The sequence below is a fragment of the Pinus tabuliformis genome, chromosome 5_2 (genome assembly GCF_031772625.1).
Source record: "Pinus tabuliformis cultivar Carrire ecotype Pingquan chromosome 5_2, CPIR1, whole genome shotgun sequence".
NCBI classification, from domain to species: domain Eukaryota; kingdom Viridiplantae; phylum Streptophyta; class Pinopsida; order Pinales; family Pinaceae; genus Pinus; species Pinus tabuliformis.
Window position 1 is genome coordinate 997,811,015 of NC_142306.1, and position 27,180 is coordinate 997,838,194.

Below are 27,180 nucleotides of genomic sequence, written 5' to 3' on the forward strand. Positions count from 1 at the left end.
CTTAATCTGACTTGATCGACTTCTAATCTTGGAATACTGCCAGCCACTGTACAAAATTCCACCATGTGATAATCCCATTGCACATTTTCCAATGGATACCATCATTTTGTCTTCACCAATATTGAGCTTTAGCGGTCTCTGCGGAACGAGCTCCTTTCATATTACGAGGAATTTATAAATTGTCTTCTGTTCTAGCGGATTCAGGTTTTTAAGCAAAAATTCTTGGCCACGAAGGATAAATATTAATTTTACCTGCAACAATACATATAATAATATATTATAATATCTTGCGCTGTCAAACAAAAATATATTAAAATCACATGCCAATTCTAATCATCAACCATGAAAACAGCATTCAAACGCAACACAGTTATGGATGAACTCAAAATCAAATATCAACGTATTTTCCAGGTTTTCTGTGATCAGAAACGTTTAAAAAATATATGTTAATTAATGAACCTCGCGTCGTCCTTTGCACATTGGTCACAAATAGATACTCAAAGGATGTTGTTGTAATCTTTAAGATCTCTGCAAGATGTAAGGCGAACTAAAAATTTTGAGATTTATTTATTATTCACCCAGTTTAGTGCATATTCATTGGTTCAAGTGGCAGAAAGTTACCTGGCATTGTGCTGGTGTTAACTGCATAGCTTAATTTACATGATAACCCAGTGCTTTTTTTATTTTTTGTTCTTTTGACTCAATCCGTCATGGCGAAAGTGGTTGATGACATGGAAGCCAAGCAGACATCTGGATGCGAGGTGTGTTTGTCTCCTTGACTCGACGTGGCATGTAACTTTATTGTCTGAGCTACGCGGCAAGCGGTACCCCAAACTGGTGGTTTCAATTCTGTTTGGAACACGGGATTCCGTAGTAATAGATTAGTTGAGCTCCTGGGGGCGAACATTCAATTTTTTCGATGGATTCGGCCGAATTGGGTAACTATGATACCAATTAAGATAGTTTGGGTATACTGGTATATTTTAGTTGGCTCGGCTCTGTTTTTTCAGCTAATGGGTGAAGATAGAGGTGTCAATATTTTCTCTTCAGAAGCTATACATGCGGAATGGAGTTTTAACACTTCAGCAGCCTCAGCGTCATTGTCTTATTATAGGTTCCGGTGGCTTACTGCATGTTTTCCACCTGTTTTTTTCTTAGAGGCTGGATTATAAGACCGCTCAGCTGCATGAAAGCTGAACCACCCTGTCGGCTGACATCAATAATATGCGTTACCCTCTCCTTGTTTTTTCTTTTTGCTCTCCTCTTTACTCCTTGTACCATTTGCGCGAGGGGTCTACTCAGTTTTACTTGCACTAAAGTTTTTGAGGAGACACTGGGTCTTTCTCTCCTAGTTTATAATTGCTTTTAGCCCGTTCGTACTTGGGATGCTGCAATGAGGTTTCAGAAATGATGCATATGCAGGGGCAATGGCCGTGCACTTTCTCTATGCGGCTCAGTATAGCAGGTTAGTAATACCATTCAATCTTCTTATTTTCTGTTTTAGAGTTGATATTATCTCTGAGATAATGTGTATAAAGCTTTTTGGATGGGATGAGAATGATTAAATTTCTAAATTAACTAATCCTCTATGTCGATTGACAATATAGCTAGCTATTTTCTGTGGTCTTTTTTATGTGAGTGGTATTAGGCTCCAGTCTTGAACTTCATGAGTTATGTAGTTCAGTCTAAACCATGTTCGGAATTCAGTGTCAAGATAGGACCTTGGTGGTGTAGTTGTCGACATTGTTTGTGTTGCTGTATCATTCTCTCAGACTCCTCATAGTTTCTCTGAAATGGTTCATTGACTCTATCGCAATTCATAGAAATTTTCCGCTTGGTGTAGGAACATCCAAATTTGAATTCTCTACAGAATTCTCACCTAACAAAGTACAGGTGGCGTAACACCTTCATAAAGGATTACCGTCATTTGGTTTTTCTGTTGGCCCTCTATCTGGGGATGAGTCTCTTCCATTAATGATGGATGTCAGGCCGAATCCTTCCTTTGGATTTTTTTCTTTATATTGGACAAGAATTTTTTCAAGATTATGACTTTCTATGTCCTCTTACCATTGTCGCCATTTCCGATATATCCTCTTAGAATTATTTTATATCCATCGGGATTGGATTCTCTGCTTCCGTAGGATTTTTTTTTGGATGGTCCTGCTTCTTCCCGCTTTTTGCTGCTTCATTCTTTAAACATGGATGCACTTTCCGATGCATCTTTTGCTTCGGCCATGGTACGGGCAGCTATGGACGCTGAGAAAAATGGTGGTAGGTCTTCATCAAAAGTTCCCTGGAAATCTGAGCTGTCTGACCATCTTTTTCCCCACTCATCCTTACCTGTTACTGACTATCAGAATGAAGATTTAAGTTTTCCGTCCAACTATGCTAATCTGCACTCTTCAAAACAGCGTCCTGCCAAAACATCCGCCCCTCCTGCTGCTGTACATTTGGATAGTTCATTTTTATTAGACAGGATAGCAAGTCTTCAGAAACAGGCCTTGGTTGGCCGTTGGCACTTTCCAACCATGGAGGATGCTCAGTTCCGAATCTGGATTGGGAATAAATGGAATGCTTTACTGGGTTATATCCCAACTATTGTTAGATTAATGAACAACTGGTACAGCTTCCATTTTTTATCAGAGCGTGATCTTGAGAGGATTTTCTCCATTCCGTGGGTAAGAGATAAGAGTTTTCTTGCATTACATAAATGGTACATAGGCTTTAATCCATTAAGATCCACGCCTCAAAACAACTATATTTGGGTAAAGCTTCCAGGCCTTCCCATAGAATTATGGACCAGAGAAACTCTTGCAAGGATTGGGAATGCCATAGGTAAATTTATCTATGTAGATCCAAGATGTCTTGGAGCTAAAGATAAATGCGTGGCATGGATATTAATTGATATTAATTATAGGGGGGGCTTTCCAGACCATATAGAATTATTCTGGGATTGTCTAGCTATTCACCAACGCCTCGACTACTGGGGGATTCCTTTTAGATGTGCTATTTGCCACAAAACTGGGCATCTAAAGGTCTCATGTCCACGTCGTCAGGTTGACAGGAAAAAAGGTAAGGAGCATATCAGACCACCATCTGGATCTAAATCAGATCGTAATAATGTAGTACCTGATGGAGTTTTCGAGACTGTGTACATCCCCCATGTGAACCAGAATTATCCTTCTACTTCTCATGATATATCTTTGCAAAAATCATCTTGTAGTCCCTTTAAAAAGTCAAAATCTATGGAAAACATTAGACATGAATTCACCTCACGTGTGGAGAACAAACATTCCTCTCCTCATAATTCCTTACTCGTCTCCCCATCGGTTAGGAGAGCTCATTTCTTGGATGATCCCCCCCCCTCCCGAACCTATACCTGATGGTGAAATCCCCCCCCCCCCTCTTTACCTCAGCCATCCAATCTACCGACCCAAACTCCTAATATCACTTATATTTCATCCTCTCCTCAGTCTCCTGATCATAACTCGGATGTGAGATTTTTGCAAACCTCTGTTATTTCCTTTCCATCTACATCTGTTGTCCCTTTATCGGGGGCTGTTGACAAAGGCAAGGCGCCGGCATTATCCTATTCCCCACATAATTCCCCTGTTTCCTCTTCGCATAATTCATTAGATGAGAATCTGGATATCCTGTTGAAGCGCGATTCTCTCAATCTCCGGGCCTTGACTATCTCTAAACCTCAACATCCCTCCTCTCCTCGCATTAGTCCTAATTTTGCGGCAAATATCACTGTTAGAAGGACTTAGAACAAGGGGAGTCAGCATTTCAGGGGTAGAAAGAGTAGAACTGGAATTTTCTTTGGTTGATGTTCCCATTGTTGACCTCGTTGGTAACAGGCCGCTTAGAGCATGTATGCCTGATGAATGTAAAAAATGATGAGTATTATTTCTATGAAGATTAGAGGCCTTGGCACAGGTCCGAAATATTTAGCACTAAAAGATCTATTCACATCAACTAATTCCAAGATCATCCTTATTCAAGAAACTATGCACGGTGGTCAGGATTCCATTTTATATTTTTGAAGGATGTTTCCCACCTGGCACATCGTTGCAACTGATTCATATGGTCTCTCTAGTGGGCTAACTGTTTTATGGGATCCACGATGGATCAAAGCTTTGGCATTTAGTTGCTTTGCAGGCATTCTTCGCTTGGCAAAAATCATAGGATTCAAAGGGTATTTTCATATCCTCAATATATATGCTCTGTACAAAGATAGGTTACCATTTTGGGACCAATTATTGTCTTCTGAATTTTTTGATATCGATTCTCTGATCATTGGGGGAGACTTCAATTGTACTTTGAGTTCAGAGGAGGTTTGGGGGAACAATAGAAAGAAGGATCATGTGGGTTGCCGACTTAGAGATGCCATGCTGACTCATAATTTTGTGGATGTTCTTCCACACAAAAATGGACCGATGTGGGACAATGGGAGAATAAATGAAGCATTTCTAGCAAAGAGATTAGATCATTTTATCATTCATGAAAGATTGATCGGACGTCTGGTATTTCCACATGTTTCATATATCCCCAGTTTTATATCAGATCATCGTCCTATAACAATCAAATGGAATATGGCAGGTTATAGACAGGGATATCCATTTAAATTTAATAGGGTCTGGCTGGAGAATGAACAATTTAATTTGACAGTAAAAGAATTTTGGAAATCCCATTCTCCTGCTAATTCTTTCAGGAAGACAGAATCTTTTATCGACCGTTTGAAAGGCCTAAGATCTTGTGTCAAGCAATGGCAATGGAATAGGGTTATATCTAATAGGAAAGAACTCAAGAAGATAAATGACGAATTGGGTGTTCTTTCTGTACAGCTTATTTCTCAAAATCTCTCTGCTGAATTGCGAGCTAAGATTAGAGACCTGGAGAAAAAAAACAACATTTGTTGGCTATTAAAGAGGCCACGTGGCGACTCAAAAGCCGTGCCATATGGCTTGCAAAAGGAGATAGAAATACTAAATTTTTTCATAGACATGCAAACAAAAGAAGAGATATTAATTCCATTTGGGAGATGCAAGATGAGATGGGTGACTTAGTTTCTTCTCCGGAAGACATAGCGAAAGAAGCTGTTAATTATTTTCAAAGGGCTTATAGTAGTAATGAGGGTAGTGAATTTCCAGATATATTATGGGTTGTTGATCCATATCCCTCTATTTTTAATATGGAGCAGAATGATCATCTGTTTGCCCCCGTCATGGAGGAAGAACTCTTATACATTATGAAATCTTTTCAAAAAGATAAAAGCTCGGGTCTTGACGGTTGGACCATTGATTTTTTCATTCACTTCCTTGATATAATGAAAAGAGATCTTTTAGAGATGGTGGAAGAATCTAGGACATTGGGCTCTATTCCCAAATCGATCACATCCACTTATATAGCTTTAATTCCTAAAAATAAGGCTTCGCTCACTTTCAGGAATTACAGACCCATCTCACTCTATAATACCATATATAAGATAATTTCAAAAATTATTGCAGTCAGGATGAAAGGTACTCTCTCTGTACATATCTACCCAGACCAGCATGGATTTTTGAAGGACAAAAATATTATGGAAGATATTGCCATCGCTCAGGAGGGTCTACACTCTACGCACATGCGGAAAATGGAGGCTGCATTTTTAAAATTTGATTTCAGGAAGTCATACGATTGTATAGATTGGGGCTTCCTCCGATGCCTTCTCACCAAAATTGGCATCAATATCAACTGTTTGAATTGGATCATGGCATGTGTTTCTGATGTCAATTTTGCGGTTCTGGTAAATGGTATCCCTACATCATATTTTCAAGCAGCCAGAGGTCTCCGACAAGGATGTTCTTTGTCCCCACTTCTTTTTATATTAGTTATGGATTCACTCAGTCTTCATATTCGTGGGGCAATCAATGACAAGGCCTATAAGTCGATAGCTATCTGCAGGAACTTGTCTTTTTCACATAATTTATTTGTAGATGATATCTTATTAGTGGTTATGTTATGTAGAGATACTTGGGACTGTCTGCACACTATTATGATGAAATTCCAGAAAGCAGCAGGTCTCTGTATCAATGAGTATAAGTCATCCTTTTACATGGAAGATATAAACTCTGAAATGGCTATATATCTCTCTAATCTTTTTCATATTCAGGTATCTCCCCTACTCGCACGCATGAAATATTTGGGCTTTCATCTCAAGCCTGTTAGATACTCTCTTTCAGATTGGACGTGGATGTATGAAAAATTTATCAAACATATTGAGAGTTTGGAATACAAAAGCCTCTAACTGGCAGGCAGATACATTTTATCACAATCAGTTCTAGTCAAGATATTAGTTTATTGGGTTCATCTCTATTACATCCCAGCTAAAATCATCCAGAGAATGAATCGGAGTATGGCCAATTTCATTTGGGGTGCTAATAAACAACATAGGAAATTTCATTTGTCTAAGATCAATAACCTTGCTCGGCCAAAAGTCCTTGGCGGATGGGGCATTATGAATATCAACCTTTTCAATTATGCTCTTCTTTGCAAATCCTATGGAAAGCTACTTTCGGATCCTGCACTTGTGGTAACATTATCAAAGCTAAGTATATGCATAGCAGAGATATTCTTGTTTGGTACAGATTGGGTTCATTTGGTCCCCCCAAAGGCTCGGCCATCTGGCGCAGTCTTCATAAGATTGAAGGCTTTTTTCTGAAGAATTTAGCATGGAATCTACATTCAAGCAGAAAGATCTTAATTGGAGTAGATCGATTGGTGGGTGAGATTCTGGGCTTTGAATTTCCTCTGCAGCTGGTTCATAATCTGCAGAATAAGGGTATTTTTTATTGGGATCAGACAATTGAAAAGTGGGTGGGTTCAATTCCCATATGGAAATCGACAGAATTGATGGGACTCTATGGTTCGCTGGCTACACAATGGAACATGATAGCATCATATATGCATCACAGGGGTTTCTTCAAAACTATGGAGGATGATTGTCTTATATGGAACGGTCCAAAGGGAAGATCAGTTGTATACGTCAAAGATGCATACCTTATGCTACAGATGGAATCTCTGGTTCAGTCTGATAATATTTTCCCTTCTGTTTTCTAGAAAGATCGTTGCCCTACAAAAGTGATTATATTTTCTTGGTTGGTCTTTTATAATAAGAATTTAACTTGGGACAATTTACAAAAAAGAAATTGGCAAGGGCTAGCTATTTGTCAATTATGTAAAGCTAATGAGGAAACAAACTATCATCTTTTCTTGACCTGTCCAATTGCTATTGAGATCTGGGAAACAGTGGCTGATCATTTTGGTTTGAATAGGATAACTTTCTCTTCTATTCGAGAGGCATCTCTGTGGTGGAGTAATCTGAGACAAGATGGAAGGTCTATTCCCCTGGTTACAATTTGGTGCATTTGGAAATACAGGAATCAAGCCTTATTTCATAATAGAAAAGTGAATAATGCTCTTATTATAGACTTTGTTTTAGCTCTTCTTCCTTCTCGTAAGGATCCACAGAACCTACATTCTTCAAAGAAACAACTTCATCGCAGTTTAGACCTGGATGTTCTTCCCCATTCATATTTTGATGGAGCTGCAGCAAACGGTTTTTGTGCCTGTGGAATATTCATCATTCCATGTGTGGACTAGTCTATTAAAATCTTTTGGAATGGCGGCAAAGGATCAAACAACAAGGAGGAAGTTATGGCATTAGCTGGCCTCCTTTACTTTTGTGACTTCCTTGGCATTCCTGGACTGCATATTTTTGGTGATTCTAAACTGATAATTGATCATGTGAAATCAGTTCATCACATTCAGAACATTAATCTTTCGGGGTGGTTGCATAGAATATCACACATTTGGCATGCTCACCAGGATTACTCCATTCAACATATTCAAAGAGCATACAACATAGAAGCTGATTCTCTATCTAAAGCAGGTCTCTCCACTACAGAACAATCATGGCAGGTACAAATCTCTGTGGGAGAAATTCAGCATGAAATTGTGGAGTTTAGTCTCCCTAGTATAAGCTAATAGTTGTTTTCTCCAAATTCTGGTAAGATTTGAATGCACCTTTTTAGTCCTGTTTATATGACACTCTACATCAGTTTCGAAGATAATCCTATAAATATTTTGGTTTTTCCATCCTTCTACTAACATCTATGTATCTGAGGATTATGCAGACATCTTCATATATAAGTTATGTTTTGGGAGGTTTTTGGTCTTTTTCTTTCTCATTGGGGGCAAAAGATCTCATTGTCTTCCACAGGGAATGTAGTCTCAACATCAGTTTCTTTTTGACATATGGTCTCCCATATACTATCTGCCCATGATGTATTTGATAACAGCCCCATGATGTATATCTTCCATATAATATCTGCCTATGATGTATATCTCGCATACACTATTTGCCCCATGATGTATATTCAATCTTGTATGAATACAATATAGCTTTTTTTTACTTACTGAAAAAAAAAAAAAAAAAAAGATTAGTTGAGCTCCCGAGCGAAATTTGAAGTCGGTCAACGGAAAGAAATGGCCCGCTTTACCAATTGATTTCGACCCAGATGGGGAACGTCGAGCTTATCTCGATTGCATGTTCCTCAAACTTGTTGACGTTGGTAGCAGTTTCCCATCTGTCCAGGTTTCCATTTCCTTTAATACTTCCAATATTCTGACAACTCCACAGATCTCCTGATTTCCTGTACCTCGAGAACTCTAACTCCGATGGAAGAGGTGGAGAAGACATGATCATAAATGCTCCCAATGCTACCTCCCCATGAAAGGATTTCAAAATTCAAATGCCTTACTGCTTGGGATTTCAAATTGAAATATTGTGAGCAGAATTGTTGCAACATATTATTGATTAGGGAAGAGATAGTTCTCTACTTAATTTTGAGCTTTTTGAGCACTGGCTTCGGCACCCTCCTACACTACAACAACATCCAAGGCAACTCCATAATGGACATAAGTAAGAGGCTCCCCATGGCCAGATCTCTTCTCCATCTGTGGCTGCGGGTACTTTTTCTCGAGTTGGAGGTATGGATATGATTTGGGATAAAATCTAGGTTGTTAGGCTAGGTAAGGTCCTTTCACAACCCCACTAAAATCTCCTTCAACACCATATTATGATCTCTACACTTTTGAAATCAAAGTTTATATTGGGAATAAAAAGATAATTTACTTGATTCTGTTTCCTTTTAATTGATGTGACAGGTTACTTAAGGTCCTTTCACAACCCCACTAAAATCACTTTCAACACCATATTATGATCTCCACACTTTTAAAATCAAAGTTTATATGGGGAATAAAAAACTAATTTAGATGATTCCATTCCCTTTTAATTGATGTTCCTATGTAGGCTAAGATACAATTCAGTAGCGTTGAAGGCAGAGAGTTGAGGATTAATTTGAGCAGAACCAAAACAAGATGTTGATAAGCCTGCTGCAGGTTATTAAAAGAGGTTTTGGATATAGTATCCTGTGACAGGTTACTATATCTCAGGGGATTTCTTTGGTGTAACTGAATAGAGAAAATATTCTCAAGTCGATTCAACTAATCCCAATCGAGTACCAAATTAAGCTGCTTGATTCAATTTATAAGCTCGATTCAATTTAAAATATAAAGCTTTAATGATGTGCAAGTCCAGCAAACGCTCTTGGTGAGGAGAGATGTACTCTTGATGCATTTACATATCATTCGTATCATTTTTTATTAACTATCAATCAAGGAAGTGCTATCAAATTTTTGAATTTGAAGTTGTTGTTTCAGATAAACTGTTTTGGCTTTAATTCCCAGAAAAAACAGTCCATGTTGGAAAAGGTAAACTGCTTTTTCTATAGGACCATATTACACTTAATCTATAAAATTGGCTTTAATTCCTAGAAAAATTAGTCCATGTTGGTTTTCCAATGGTTGACTATTATAATGTTAAAAACAAGAACTAGTCTTGAATACAAAAAGAGCATTGATAAATTTTCGAGTCAAGTACAAATGAATAAATTATTCATAATTCATTGAAAATTTACCAAATCACTCTCAAAATCAGCTGGACACTAAAATTTACTAAATCACTCTCAAAGTCAGTTGGACACTACAAGATTAGATTCGATGATAAATGTAGAGGTTTACAACATATTTCTATGTTGTTTATGTTGTTTGTAAGGATTTTTTTATTTGGTTGGTGAAAATAAAATTCTAATAATAATAATTAAAACATCTACTAGATGTAGGTATAAAAGCAATTCTAATAATATTTTTAATGTTTACAAGTTTTTGGATATAAATTAGTTGGCAACATTTTTTTGAAATTGTTCGTTCAAAGCATCTGTTAATTCTTTTAATATGTTGGATGTTATAGCCTCATTGATTCCACAACTTCAAAATAAAAAATTCTGACAAATAAAATGCCCAATAAAAATTTTATTCATTTATTACCAAAACTAACTTAACTGCTAATAATAGCAGTACATACTTGAAGTTGAGGATTCCCAAATGTAAAAGTTCTCACTTTCTTGAAAATTGTAGGACCTTTGGATAGTTTTCCTATATAGTTATGGACAAAAAAATAAGTAGTCAAAAGTATTATTTTGAAATTGTCTTTTGAAATTAATTTTTTTTTTCTTGGAAGAGGAGGAGGATCATATTACCTTTTAAGTTATTTGTTTAGCTTCACAATATGTTGTTATAAGAATATATTTGACAAAGTTTTTCAATAAATAAGATAAATGGAAAAATAGTGTTACACAACAATTTGTCACCATTTGTCACCGTCCCTTTTACCCCTCACCCGCACACTGGAGGACTCATTCCGGGACCTGTGAGAAGTGACATGACCTGAAACCACTTGCATCATATTCCTCTAAGTATGAGCTTCATTTGCCCTGAAGACATCTCCTGCAAAATCTCCATGAAAACAGCTCTTTTTGCATTAGCACGGGTACGCACTTCACTGCCCACGGCAATGAGGGATATCCTCTAAAAAGGGCGCGCTATTGGCGCTCTGTCTCAGAGTCGCACTTGCGCCAACCGAATTGAGTAAAGTTTTCAACCACCAAACTCCCGAAGGTTCTCTTCAACCCATTAACCAACTGAATCTATGTTGAGCAAGGATGGTTTGGCTTCGAATCTCCATAGAAAGGAAAGTGGTTTGCCACCTTTCATGGAAGTTTCCAAGTGATAAAGCCAATCCCATGAATAATGTGGATGATCCTATCTCTTTCTTCTCTATCTATAAAAGCTTGCCTCTATGCCTTGAGCAAGCTAGTGATAGTTACAATAGCTCCAGTTCTAGCATAGTGATAGAGAGTTTGAAGCTGCAAGAGCCTTCTTTGCACCCATAAGGCCAAATATAAGTGAGGAGATTCTTGTCACCCAAAGAGAGAGAGGCTTGTTCCTCATCCCAACAAGCTTTGCAAGACTTGTGTAGCTGACTACCCAGCCAAAGGAGGATTTGACGTCAGAACAATGGTTGTATTCTTCTTTGTTATTTATTAATAATAGATGACTACCATTATGGTTCCACTCTCATTGTCTTATGTTTGATGTTGAGTTATATCTTTTCTGACTGATATATAATTGCATCTACTAGATTTTATGCTTGTTTTCGTGTTGTCCTTTGCATGTGCAGGTGTCCAATCACGGAGATCGTGGGGATCGTGACCGGCCAAAGCAAAGGAACGAGAGTGACATCTCTTCTACGAACACTAGCATTGGAATCCAAGTAGGTTCTCACCATCTACTTTGTATTTGCAATTAGGAACTTGCATGATAGCATTGTGTGATTGTTGCTAGACCCAGTCTGGGCTAGTAGGGATCGTCTCTGTCTGCAGAGAGGATTTACCTCCACAACAATTTGGCGACTACGCTGGGGAGATCTCGTTGTTTGATTTGTAAACTTTAGACGGAGCCTGAAGTACGGCCAGGTAGCCTTCGAAACGCTATTGCTTTGCATTAGCGAAGTAGATCAACGCCACTTCAGTCAATCTCCGGTTTGGTTTACAGGCTAAACAACTTGGAGTTTGTCTTGTCTCTTTGGTTTTTCTTGCTTTGATTGCTTAGATAGCTTTCTGGGTTGGATTTCTTGTTGTTTCTTGCTTCTTGGTTTGCCTAGATACTGTCTTCAAGCCCTGAGTCGCTTGCTTTTGTTTTTGACTTAGCCAACTTGATTAGTGCGCTTTTTAGCCTTACAGTCGCGCTAATTGGCGCAAGTTGCTCAAAGACAACCCGCGCCAATTCTATAAAAGTGTGAGTTGTAGCCTGACAGTCGCGCAAGGCCTGTCAACTTTTCAGTTTGCTTGTCCTTAAGCCCTCTGAGCTTGGATTTTGTGTCTTGCTGTGTCTTTTTCAATTACTGGAGTGTGTTTGATCCTGGTTTGACTGGTTTTAGACCTTCATCCTTTGGGTGTTTGCCCTTTTCTATCGATTACACTTTTTAGCCCTAGGGCATCTAGTGGCTTGGTGCATCGAGCCTTCTGTAGGAGTCTTGGGTTCTTTGATCGTCCAGTCTACTTTGTGATTACTTTTGCGTTTGCTCGATAGTTGTTAAAGCTTTTTCCAAGTGATTTGTTTCTTTTCGCTTGGGTTTCACTTGGCTTCGTTTGGGCTTAGATTACATAGCTCATAGAGGTCTTTGTTCTTTCTTCTTGGTTTGAAGGACTGTTTTGGTGTTTTGGGGATTCGATTATGTTCTCATTGAGTGAAATTGATCTTTTGCTCGGTGTTACTATCTCTCAAATTTTGTTTAGTGCACGTTTCTTTTTTACTTTTTCAGATCGGAATCACTACTCATGAAAAGTACTCCTCGATCGTAATGGTCGGGCGGTTCTTTTGAGCATTGTTTTATACTTTGTGATTACTTTTGCATTTGCTCGGTAGTTGTTAAAGCTTTTTCCAAGTGATTTGTTTCTTTTCGCTTGGGTTTCACTTGGCTTCGTTTGGGCTTAGATTACATAGCTCATAGAGGTCTTTGTGCTTTCTTCCTGGTTTGAAGGACTGTTTTGGTGTTTTGGGGATTCGATTATGTTCTCATTGAGTGAAATTGATCTTTTGCTCGGTGTTACTATCTCTCAAAATTTGTTTAGTGCACATTGCCATTGAAAAAAAAGAAACAAACAATCTCTTTTGCTTTGCATTAGTTAATGGAAAATAAAGCTTTTCGTTGTGATTAGCGATTAGTAACTTTAGAGAAAAGTTTTGTTAATTGCCATTAGCTGCATTAGAGTTATTGTTGATTGTTTTATGGTCATTTTTGTTTGTGTGAAAGCTCTCAACCCTCTCGTAGTTAGCATTCATCGAACGAAATGATATATTTTGGCATATAGTTTGCATTTAGGAAATTGTGAGAAATTACATACGGTAGGACCTGGAAATCGAAACCTAATCAAAGATCAACCGTAAAATGAACTGAATGAACTTAAAAACGCATTGGAACATAACGCTCACTGTTTAGAGGTCTAGGCTAGAGACGTGCTCCGGCGTCGTTAAACCTAGTCACTTTTGTTTCACTTAAGGTTGGGTGATTCCTCCTTCCGTGACGCAACAAGTGGTCTAGCACGGACTTGAGCTCCCACGTACCGTCGAGTATATGGGGAGACCCCACTAGGTTATCATCCTTTATCCATAGGAAGCTGTGTCTGCCACCTTACAAGCCGTAACGCACCGAACACAGCATTCGGGAAGATTGACTGTCGTACGGAAGTCCTTGGTTTTCATATGATTGCCAAGGTGTATATGCAGTTTTACGGATTTGTTTGGTAAACCCTTGCCTAGTTTCTCCAGAGTAGTCACTTTTGATCCTTTTCGGACTCCTTACAAGAAAAGGCTCATCTGAGCATTTGTCACTTCGGGCTCACTAAACATTTGAAGGAGACTAGAGTCATCTTTTTGTCCTTTTCTCGACTCTTAAAACATGAAAAGGTCAAGTTCAGTTCCTTTGTCTTAAAATTTATTCGGCCACGTTCACATTTACCCAGTTAGATCTTGTTTACGTTAGCTTGAGTAGGCTTCTTTTCATTCTCAATGGCAACTTTTCCGGGGTTCACCAACCTAGGGATCCCCTCTGACGGGAACCCTGGTCATTTCGCTCCTTTTGGAAATGTTGGTGCTCCTTATATGGCGATGTTGTCCCTCCCAGGGTTAATTGTTGGGTTGCCGGTTTGGTTGTTCTCAACCTCTTTGGTCCCTGCCGTCTCACCGTCTAGTCAATCCATTCATCCACCTGAACAATATCATGTTGATTCTAAGGTGGATCTCTCCCCTTCTACGCCCACTTCTACGTCCTCATCTTCTACTTCACCTAGTGAAAGTCTAGATTCGAGTAACCAGGTGGCTAAGAAGAAGAAGAAGAAGACGAAGAAGAAGAAGGCTCCTAAGGGAGAGGTTACAAGTGCAGCTACCCCCTCGAGTACACCTGAAGTCGGGCCCCCTTCCGCTCCTCCGCGGAAGGTCAAGTTTCCTTGTCGATTATGCAAGGAGGACCATCTTCTTCGCGATTGTCCTGGCATTCCCAGGGTACTAGAAGTATGGTCTCGCGATCCGGCCCGCCCCTCATTGTCCTCTGAAGCTCACGGCGATGCTACCTTATCAGTCGGGAATGGTAAGGGAAAAGGGAAGATTCGAATCCCCTATAGACTTTTTGAAGGCAATCATCCCCTTCACCTTTGTCCACTCATGGATGAAGCCTCCGTTGTCTTGGAAAGTCTTACAACTCCTTCACCCCAACTTCCCGTTGGTTATCCACGTCTCTCTATAGCCGCAGATCGTTCCCCTGCTGACAAAGAGATTGATTCATATTCTTCTCTTTTCCAGCTTCCTCTTCCTGAACCCGGCTGTCCCCAGCCTGTTGCAGACCAACCATTGGTCGGAAAGAGTGTCGACTCGAGTCCGCCGCTCGCTCACTCTGTTTCGGAAGAGAATCACGCCCATGTTCTTCTCGTCTCTTCAGATTCTCCTGAGTCCCGAAATGACTCTCCTAATCCAGCTGCTCCCGAAGGTTCTCCTTCGGTTCCTTTAGCACATGGGGGCAATCATACGATTCCCCCACCAAGTAGTCTGGTCCCTTCCTTTGATTGGAATCGCCTGATCGTCGGTCGCCTTCCATCCCATATGCCTTTACAGATCACAGTACATGCCTGTGCTAAGGTAGTACCTGGCACTGTTTTGGATGAAGGGGCGTCTGTCAGTCTTATGCGGTACACTACTTGGCAAGCTTTAATTTCCCCGCAGCTTGGGCCAGTCACTCAGAATCTGTTGGCCTTCGACGGAGGAGCCTGTCCATCTCTAGGAGTTCTCCCGAAGTTCCCTATTACTTTGGGAGGCAAAACCGTCTATATAGACGTCTTGGTTACCCAAGGTGTTTTAGACTTTAGTCTTCTCCTTGGTCGCGACTATGTTTACGCCATGGGGGCCCTCGTTTCTTCGCTTTTCCGTGTGGTTTGCTTTCCGCACGATGGAAGAATTGTGACTATCGATCAAGTGTCATTCGTTAGTCCCCCGATGCCTCCTGCGCCGTTGTCGTCCCCTCCTAGTTTTCATCCACCAGTTGCATCTACCCCACCACAGATCAACTACGTGGCCACCTATCCCATGCCTGGATCCAGTGATGCCGCCATCGTGCATAGTGTCTTGGGGGCATTGGGCCCTGACTTCCAAGATGTTTCCCTTCCACCGGGAGTGGCAATCTTGGAAGCCTCGACTTTCTATTCATTATGATGAAGTTCGGGTGGAGCATAGTTCCTTTCCTATGTCAAGCTCCTTAAAAAATGAAACTAGGCTTGGTCGGAGCATAGTTCCTGATCTTGTGTCAAGCTCATTAAAAAATGAAACAAGGGTTATGAGGATAGTTCTTTTACTGTGTCAACCTCATTAAAAAATGAAACAACTCCCTTTCCAAATCGAGTCTTTGATTAAGATCTCGTAAAATCCAAGTCGAGTCTTTCATAGATCTCGAGAGTGAACCTTCATTCCATCCACTTTGTTGAATGCAATGAAGCTTGGGGGGCATGTACCTCATTTTGTGTCATTATGCTGGGGGCATGCGAACTCATAACAAGCACAGTTTTTCGTTTCAAGCTTGTGTAAACATGAAACCGAATCGAAGCAGAGTTCTCCATGGTTCAAGCTTGTGTAAAAATGAACCCATACCTGATTTGCATCTCGTGATTGCCGTTTATCTGCTAATTTCTTCTAGATGAGCCTTGGTTGTTTCATTCCATCGCCACCATCTCTTTGGCCGATCATATGCTTTCACTTGGTTGTTCTTCCTTTCCTGAGGGACAACAACGATGAGTGGTTTTGTTAGCCAGCCTCTTGACCATTACATGTTTTGAGCAGTTCCACCATTGCCGGAACCAGTTGCTACCCTTTATACCACTCATTCCTCTAGGATGAGTCACCTTTAAGCTCTTTTCTGACTCGTAAAATATGAAAAGATTACCGAGTATTTTTCCCTTTTTGACTCGTTAAAGAGAATAAAAATGGAGGTCTGCTTTTAGCTCTTTTCTGACCGTCTAAACGTGAAAAGAATGCCGAGTTGGTCCTCTCGACTCGTTAAATGTAAATGAGAGGCGGTCGTCTTTAAACCCTTTTCCGACTGTGTAAAAACGAAAAGATTGTCGGACCCTTGTCGTTTCAGGTTCGTTAACGGTTACGAAGCGACATGGTTTCGATCGCTTTTTTAATTTTTCAGATCAGAATCACTACTCATGAAAAGTACTCCTCGATCGTAATGGTCGGGTGGTTCTTTTGAGCATTGTTTTATACTTTTTTGGGCTCGAGAGACACAACTTTATGAAAAAGGACCCCCCTGGAGTCCACTTTTCTGCTGTCTTTTCAGACTCTCTAAACAGGAAAAGACGCCGAGTTCTTCCTTTGTTAGACTCACTAAAACTTAATGACATCGAATTCTGTCGTAATGACGCCTTACAAGCATATTCTATCCCCGTCAAGCTTGTTAAAAATAACTGGGGTACTCGCCAGAAATGGTGGGGAAAATGGACCCATAATTATTGTCGTGTCGGCAATATGTCGCTCTTGAACATGGCACTTGTCTGCATTCGTGTCTGGGTGGGGACATCTCATCTTGTTTTTACACTTGCCTCCGTGGGTTTGGGTTATCCTGTTTGACCTCTCATCTGCTCACTGCCTTGTCACCATGACCTCTACTCATTTGATGTCGAATACTGCCAAGTCCACTGTCGTGCCACCGATATGTTCAAGAGAAGTTGACCTCTGCAGAATTACAACCTCCCTCTGATACCTCACATAATTCTGATTCACTACAACATTCTTCCCCTGTCTCGTGTCAATGATGTGGGAAACACTATGGCCCACCTTTGATCAAGGTCACTTCCTGTCGACTTCAGCTCATTATCCAGGAAGCTGATCTAGAGACTCCCTTTCGGTGCCTTGGAGCCTGCATGCCTCAATGGCAGGTTCTTCGTGTTCGACGAGAGGTTTTCATCATTGGCCTCCGATCGAATGATTCTACGGGTGTTCGACGCCAGCTCGCTGATTCGCACGCCGTAGATTGTGCCTATAGTACCTTGACGACCATTGTCATTATTGGTGGTACCTCTCGTGTCTGTCAACAGTTTTCACTATTGGCTGGTAATCAGATGATGTTCATTCATGTTCGACTTCAACTCATGTATTCACATGCTTGAACTTGTACTATGTTCGGGTCGAGATGGAGCGCAAGACCCTGGATTTTGTTTATTGGGATCCAGGCTGCGATTTGTGGCTTATTATGATCATTACATGACTCATTCACTGGATGGCTGCGACCATGCCTGAGTCTATTGATCGATCCCCACTGGATGGCTGCGTCCATACCTTGGATCTAGATCGTTATGTACTATATTATGGATGGCTACGCCCACCCCACATACATCATGTACTTGAGATATCAGTTGTACTTCTTTACGCAGGTTCTCCGGCGGCCGTGTTTTCGGTCACGCATGTTCTTGTAAAGCATTTCACCCCTCTCTCTCTCGGGCCTCATGCTTTAGGGGGCATCTGTTACACAGCAATTTGTCACCATTTGTCACCGTCCCTTTTACCCCTCACCCGCACACTGGAGGACTCATTCCGGGACCTGTGAGAAGTGACATGACCTGAAACCACTTGCATCATATTCCTCTAAGTATGAGCTTCATTTGCCCTGAAGACATCTCCTGCAAAATCTCCATGAAAACAGCTCTTTTTGCATTAGCGCGGGTCCGCAGTTCACTGCCTGCGCCAATGAGGGAAATCCTCTAAAAAGGGCGCGCTATTGGCGCTCTGTCTCAGAGTCGCACTCGCGCCAACCGAATTGAGTAAAGTTTTCAACCACCAAACTCCCGAAGGTTCTCTTCAACCCATTCACCAACTGAATCTATGTTGAGCAAGGATGGTTTGGCTTCGAATCTCCATAGAAAGGAAAGTGGTTTGCCACCTTTCATGGAAGTTTCCAAGTGATAAAGCCAATCCCATGAATAATGTGGTTGATCCTATCTCTTTCTTCTCTATCTATAAAAGCTTGCCTCTATGCCTTGAGCAAGCTAGTGATAGTTACAATAGCTCCAGTTCTAGCATAGTGATAGAGAGTTTGAAGCTGCAAGAGCCTTCTTTGCACCCATAAGGCCAAATCTAAGTGAGGAGATTCTTGTCACCCAAAGAGAGAGAGGCTTGTTCCTCATCCCAACAAGCTTTGCAAGACTTGTGTAGTTGACTACCCAGCCAAAGGAGGATTTGACGTTAGAACAATGGTTGTATTATTCTTTGTTATTTATTAATAATAGATGACTATCATTATGGTTCCACTCTCATTGTCTTATGTTTGATGTTGAGTTTTATATTTTCTGACTGATATATAATTGCATCTACTAGATTTTATGCTTGTTTTCGTGTTGTTCTTTGCATGTGCAGGTGTCCAATCACGGAGATCGTGGGGATCGTGACCGGCCAAAGCAAAGGAATGAGGGCAACATCTCTTCTATGAACACTAGCGTTGGAATCCAAGTAGGTTCTCACCATCTACTTTGTATTTGCAATTAGGAACTTGCGTGATAACATTGTGTGATTGTTGCTAGACCCGGTCTCGGCTAGTAGGGATCGTCTCTGTCCGCAGAGAGATTTACCTCCACAACAAATAGTTCAACTATTAAATGAGCGTTAAATATTTATGGACTTTTAATTGTAAGATGCCAAGTCATTCTATAGTATTCAGATTATTTTTGTGAGTTTGACTTGAGTAAGAAGGCATAAATTCAAGAAAAAATAAAAAAAAATTGTTAATACATTATTTTAATGCAAGGTTCTATGTGGTGAATGCAAAGCTCTGGTCTTGTAATTACAATTTTTTCACCTTGAATGGTATTTAAAATAGTGAAGTATTTAAATCTTGTTTCTCATATTGTTTAAAAAACAAAAATCTGAACTATAATTGCTTTAATTGATGGGTTTAAAATTTGTAAAAAAATTTATAGTAATTCAAATTAGTATAAAACTTAGATACCAAAACACTTTCTTGTTGAAATAATAAGGTCAGGGGTTAAATAATTGAGAAAAAAACATATAAATTTAAATAATTTAATAAATGTCTTACAAAATAAAGATAACTTATTAATTAAGTATCTAATAAGGATATAAGGTTTTCCTTTTGGTTTTTACCTATTATTTTATATTTCTCTATGTGTGGGGCCCTAATCATATTATATTATACTAATGACGCATATGATAGGATGTAGATTTCATCTACTTTGGATTGCCATGTTGGTTCTTCAGTGAGGGTCTCTTAGGTATGCACATCCTTTCCCTTATCAGAGGATGGTGTCTTAAGGGAATTGACGAAGCATCTCTCTGTATCACTAGTGGCATGGTGACAATGGAGATTCTAGTTGTCTACACAAAGATTTCATTTGCTTCATGTGCAAGTACGCTGCAAACATTTGGCTTTCTTTGTATGAAAATTTCATAATTGTAGCTCTGCAAGTTGGCTAAATTTACTTCAAATGGATTCTTTCTTGAAGTAGTAACTCAACAATCGACCTATTAATTTCAATGTGGAACATTTGAATACACATGTGTTGGAACTTTGAAAAGAATGAGAAAATCAGTAATTAGATGCCATAATTAGTTATCCAAACTTAAGGTCCCTTGATATTTGAGATTAATAACATTAGAGTAATCAAATATCAGTCCAAACTGATAATGAAAGACTCATTGTCTGAAATAGCCCATGTAAAATTGTTGTTAGAGAAGATCATAAAGATAAAATGCAGAGACCATAGAATGTTCAAGATATTATTTTAAGACTCCTTCCAACAGTGAGAAAAAGACACAAAACATATACTACAATGAAATTTCCATTATGGAGCCTCTTGCTTATCTTTAGTCTGCGAAATGTGGATTTATGCTCTCATTTTTCATGATTTACTCTCATTATTAAATAGATTTTATATAGAGTAGAAAATAATGATCTATTTTCCAGTCTATAAAAATATTTAAACATGATTTGGTATCATGAAAAGAGAGACGGAAAGAGATTAGAAAAGGAAAAATATTTCATACATTTTTAAGGTATTGCATGTCTTTCTCATCATTAAATAAATTTTATATAAAATAATAATTTTCTAAAACTAGCTCAAATTAATCACTTTTAAAGATATCTAAAATTTACATAAATCTTCTATATATATATATATATATATATATATATATATATATATATATATATATATATATATATATATTAGACTAACTAACTCTCCTACTTCAATTAACTCGGAATACTATTCTTTAACATGTGAAACTAAATATGTTTTGGAAACTCCTACAACTTCAATTAACCAGGGAGACTATTCTTTAAGCTGTGAAACTAAATACGCTTTGGAACAAAATTGGGTGTAGATGGGTCATTCGTTAAAAATCTCATCCGAGAGAAGATCAACTAATTGTGAGAATTATACATTGTGGAACAATAACATGCGGATAGAGGATTCCTAGAAGCAACTCAATGATATGTAATATCATTGTTAAGATTGTAATTATCCAAAATGGTTGTCTCAATGACTTAAAAATTTGGATTTTGTTTAGGCTCTCTTCTATTTTGTAATGTTTTGCTATATTTGCATTCTTTTCTACCTTTGTTCTTAATTATGCAGAAGGAAAATGTTAAAAATATTTTGGAAATTTAATTTTAGCGGAGGGGAAGAGGTATTTGACTTTAATGAAGCTACTTTCGCACAGCTAGCTTCGCGCACCGCAGAGCTGATTTCGTACACCGCAAAGCTATTTCACATACTTGGATTTCGCACACCGCGGAGCTGTTTCAGACTCAAAGATAAACAACATAAAGTTGGAGAAACACAATAAAATATTATTATTGAATTCTAAAACATGAAAATACATTCACATGAGGCTGCGTCTCATTCACCAAGTAAAAACTAAGATTTATACTGATTTACATTCACGCGGAGTAACACAATAAAACACAATAACTGTTGTTTTCACATGCCCACCAAAATTTGCTCCACCATTTTCTCCCCAGAGACTTGCACTCTTTTTCTTCTTACCTCTTACTCTCTAACCTATTACAAAATGACTTTTACATTCATATATAACTCAACATACAATTTTACATTTAATTCATGACAGAGCGAAATTAATATGATGTTGTTGTTGAGTGTGATTAGAATCGCATAGCTATTTCTAGAGTGTGGGCAATAGTCTCTGAATGAATGCTTGCCCATATCTATTTACCAAAGTACATTGATTGCTTTAAATTCCTTGTTGCGTTTCAGAATGGTTCACGTCTCGCTTCAGCCCTTCAATCTTCAAACAGAGATGCAACCTACAAAAATATGTTTGACAGGTATGGTTGCTGTTAGGTTGTTTATTGCGGTGGTTGGCATTATTATTTCCAACACTCCCCCTTAATCACAATTGCCACCATTGACAATTCCCAAACAGTTTCTAAGATAAACAAAACTTTCACATGCTCATGGCTTTGTGAAGATGTCAACAAATTGTTCCCGTGACCTGCAGTGCTGCAACACAATTTCATCATTGTTAATGAACTCTTTAATAAAATGATATTTAGCATCAATATGATTGGTCCTCTTGTGGAAGAAAAAATTCTTTGACAATGCAATTACTGAGGTGTTGTTGCAGAAAATAGTTGTCACGCCCTCTTGGTCATGACGAAGATCCCTCAACATCCTTCTCATCCAAATTGCCTGACACATTGCTGCTATTGTTGCGACATATTCAGCTTCTGCTATTGACAATGACACTATTGGCTGCTTCTTGGAGGCCCATGAAATGGCTCCGGAACCCAAATGAAAAACATATCTTGACGTGCTATTTCTGTCATCGACACTTCCTACCCAATCACTATCAGTGTAACCATCCTAAAATCACTTATTTGTGTGTACAAAATGCCATATTGTTTTGTCCCATTGACATACCTTAGAATACCTTTTGTTGCTTGCCAATGTGTCTCCTTGGGTATCTCCATGAACCTTGACACCAAACTTACTGCATACATTATATCTGGCCTAGTGGCGGTCAAATACATCAAGCTGCCTATCATGCTTTTGTATAATGTCGGATTGACATTGTTGTTGCAATCTTCTTTGCTCAACTTCAACCCTATGACAATTGGAGTTGGTGCAGACTTGTTGTTCTTCATTTTAAACCTCTCCCAAATTTCTGCAACATACATTGTTTGAGAGATAAAAATGCCATTTTCTGTTTGCTTCACTTCTATGCCCGAAAAATATCGTAACAATCCCAAGTTAGTCATTTCAAATTCACTCTTCATGACTTGTTTGAAATCAACGATGAGGAAATCATCACTGCCTGTAAAAATCAAATCATCTACATATAAGACGACAATGAGAACCTTACCTTCTCTCTCTTTGATGTAGAGAGTAGGCTCACCATCACATTTGTCGAAACCATTATCCAACAAGTAAGCATCTATCATGTTGTACCATGCACGCGGTGCTTACTTCAATCCATAAAGAGCCTTCCCCAACCGGTACACTTTGTCTTCTTGGCCTTCAATCTCATAACCAGGCGGTTGCGTGACATACACTTCCTCTTTTAGCACTTTGTTCAAGAACGTTGATTTTACATCCATTTGATACACTCTCCATTTGTGCTGTGCGACAATTGCCACAACTGCGCGCACTGTCTCCATCTGCGCGACTAGCGCGAACGTCTCCACGTAATCTATTCCATGTTGTTGCTTGTATCCTTTGACAACTAGCCTTTCTTTGTGCCTTTCAATCTTTCCCTCAATGTTGCTTTTGGTCTTATAGACCCACTTCACTCCAATGACATGTTTTCCTTTCAGAAGGCTCACTAATTCCCATGTTTCATTCCTTTCTATTGCTTCTATTTCTTCCTCCATTTCCGCAACCCATTTTTCTTCTTTCACTACATCTTCAAAGTGGATTGGGTCATCTACATGACAAAATAATGCAAATAAGGAATTCAAAGTTGCGCTGCTATCAACTTCATCTTGCTCATAAATTTCATTTAAATTTCTAAACTTTGGTCTTCTTGTGCTTGCTAAAGATGGGCTTGACATGTCACTTGGTGTCACACTTCGCAGTGTGCTTGGAGAAGCACTTGCTTGGCTGCACGAAATTGCCCTATTATTTGTTGATGGCATTGCTTGCTGCCTGCTTTGCTGCACTTGAATAGGAGTAGAGGGAGTCACTGTTGAGGAATTACTTGCTACTGTTAATTCCTCTTTGTCCTCATGTGGTATGCATGCTTTGACATTGACTGTATTTTCTAAGCTTCCATCCCATGCTTCCTCTTCTATGAATTGCACATATCTGCTGATTATGACTTTCTTGGTTAATGGATTGTAGATTTTGTATGCCTTGGATTCATCACTGTATGCAACAGATATGCATTTCTCCCCCTTGTTGTCCAACTTCTTTCTCAACTCATCCGGGACATGTGCATAAGCCACACATCCAAAAACTCTCATGTGAGTGACACTATGCTTTTTTCCACTCCATGCCTATTCAGGAACAATGTTTTGGATGCTTTTGGTTGGACATCTATTCAAGATATGTGCTGCACAAGCGACAACTTTAGCACAATAGTCATTTGGAAAATGCTTTGCCTTCAACATACTCCTTGACATCTCCTTGATGGTCTTATTCTTCCTTTCTGCCACACCATTTTGCTGCGGTGTATATCATGTTGTAAATTGCTTGTGAATTCCATGCTCCCTGCAAAATCGAAGGAAGTCATTTGAGATGTATTCTCCACCTCTGTCAATCCTAAGGACTTTGATGTAGTGTCCACTTTGCTTTTCAACAGGACCCTTGTATTGGTGAAAGCACCCAAACACTTCACTTTTATGTTTTAGGAGAAAGACCCATGTCTTCCTTGTGTAGTCATCTATGAAGGTCAGTGCATAGTGACTACCACCAATTGATGGTGTTTGCATTGGTGCACATAAATCTGAATGGACAATCTCCAAAGGTGCCTTTCCCCTCACTGACTTTCGTGTTGGAAATGTCTCCCTATGTTGCTTTCCCAAGACACATCCTTCACATATGTTGTCTGGTTTTTCTATGAATGGTAAACCCTTGACCATGTCTTTCCTATGCAGCAAATAAAAACCTCTAAAGTTGAGATGTCCAAATATCAAGTGCAATAACCATTTTTCATCTTTTACCTCTGCTTGAAAGTTTACTTGTGTGACAACTGCCTTTTTTCTTCCATCTTCTTGTGAGTTCATAGATAGTTGTGCTTGTGCACCTTCTTTCTACAAATCTGATATTATTTTTAGGGGAAACATTCTATTGTTTGTCATCTGAACCTTTGCAATCAGCTGTTTGCTTGGAGGCCTATCCAAAATTGTGCACACATCACTTTTAAAGAAGACATTGTAGCCTTTTTGCATGAGTTATCCAATGCTCATGAGATTATGTTTCAGATCGGGGACAAAGTAAACATCTGAGATGTATTTCTTCTCCCCCTTCTTTGTTAGGATATTAACTCTTCCTTTTCCCATCACAGAGACTTTGTTATCAGTCCCTAATATCACTTCAGATTTCACACTTTCATCTAGATCAGAAAACATTTCTATGTTTTCTGACATGTGGTTACTACACCCTGAATCTAGATAGTTTTTCTTATGCTAAATTACAAGCTAAAAACATGCTATTATGATTTTGATTTTCTCTTGTGAAATTTATACTTGGTTTGTTACTAATGTCATATTTCTTCTTTCTACATTCATTTGCATAATGATCATACTTTTACAGTAATGACATTGAACTTGAGATTTATCATACTTTTGACCTTGTGCTTGATTTTGGCTTGGGCCTTGACTTGGATTTTGATTTCTGCCTCTTCCATTTGAGCTTGAAGGGCTTCTTCTTCCACCTCTATGTGGGCTTCTTCCTCTTCCTCTAGCATATGATCTTCCTTTGCCTCGACCTTGACCAAATGATACTTGTGTGTTGAAGGCATTCTCCAATGTGGAGTTTGCTACTCTATTCAATCTATGTTCATGAGAAATTAGTGATGCATTAAGCTCATCCACTGAGAACTGTGAGAGATCCTTTGTCTGTTCTATGGCCACAAAAATGGCCTCAAACCTTGCTGGCAAACTTCTCAAAACTTTCTCAACTATTCTTCTTTCCTCAAGTGTCTCACCATGAGACCTGATTTGAGTAACTAGCCCACTTACATGTGTAAAAAATGAGTCTATATTCTCAGACTCTTTCATACAAAGTGTTTCAAAATCTCTCCTCAGCATTTGCAACTTTTTTCTCTTGACTTTTTCCATGCCTTGCTAGGCTATCTGGAGGATGTCCCATGTTTGCTTAGACTTTGTTGCTGCTACAACCCTTGGGAAAATACTTTCATGAACCGCTTGGATAATATAAAACAGGGCTTTTGAATCCTTCTTCCTGTTGTCCCTTAACACATTTTTTTCTTGTTGAAATAAGGCATTGTATGTTGCTGCATCTGCTGGTTCTTGAAAACCATTCTCCACCAAATCCCAAATATCTTGAGAAGAAAACAGGGCCTTCATTGTAATAGCCCAATAATCATAATTTTTGCCATTAAACTGAGGTATTTGAGGATTAGTGAAGCTTGTGCTTGATGTTGCCATTTCTGAAAGTAAAAAAACTTTCTACCTGCTGGTAAATATTTTAAACACAATCCACACTCAAAAATGGTAAATCTTTTAAACACAATCCACGCTCAAAACAATTTTCACTGTTAGTAAAAACACTTGTTTTTACACTAACAATATTTAACCCGCTTCGATACCATGTTAAAAATATTTGGCAAATTTGATTTTCGTGGAGGGGAAGAGGTCTTTGAATTTTGCGAAGCTACTTTCATGCAGCTAGCTTTGCATGGAGTTGATTCCGCACACCTACCTTCATGCACCGCGAAGCTATTTCACATACTTGGATTTCGCGCATCGCGGAGCTGTTTCAGACCCAAAGATAATCAACATAAAGTTGGAGCAACACAATAAAATCTTAGTATTGAATTCTAAAACATGAAAATACATTCACATGAGGCTGACGCTCATTCACCAAGCAAAAACTGAGATTTATAGTGATTTACATTCACGCAGAGTAACACAATAAAACACAATAACTGTTGTTTTCAAGCGCCCACCAAAATTTTCTCCACCATTTTCTCCCTAGAGACTTGCACTCTTTTTTTCTTACCTCTTACTCTCTAACCTATTACAAAATGACTTTTACATTCATATATAACTCAAAATAAAATTTTAGATTTAGTTCATGACAGAGCGAAATTAATATGATGTTGTTGTTGAGTGTGATCAGAATCACACAGTTGTTTCTAGAATGTGGACAATAGTCTCTGAACGAATGCTTGCCCATATCTATTTACCAAAGTACATTGACCACTTTAAATTCCTTGTTGTGTTTCAGAATGGTTCACGTCTGGCTTCAGTCTTTCAATCTTCAAACAAAGACGCAACCTGCAAAAATACGTCTGACAAGAATGGGTACTGTCAGGTTGTTTATTGCGGTGGTTGGGATTATTATTTCCAGCAGAAAATACCCTTCCCTATATTAAGTGGTATCTAGTTTGTGTTCCCGCCAGATATGGAATAAGCATTATGTTCCTCTAGTTGATGTTTTCCTTCAATGGTGGTCGTGACTATATGAGTAAAAT

The 27,180-nt window shown here is 39.0% G+C and overlaps 1 long non-coding RNA gene across 1 annotated transcript; it reads left to right on the forward strand.

Annotated features, from left to right (window-relative positions):
• The first annotated feature begins 1,236 nt into the window (after window positions 1-1,236).
• LOC149162648 (uncharacterized) lies at window positions 1,237-27,180 on the forward strand. Its single transcript, XR_016261573.1, has 2 exons — window positions 1,237-1,465; window positions 26,934-27,180. It is a non-coding gene; the product is annotated as an uncharacterized LOC149162648 (long non-coding RNA).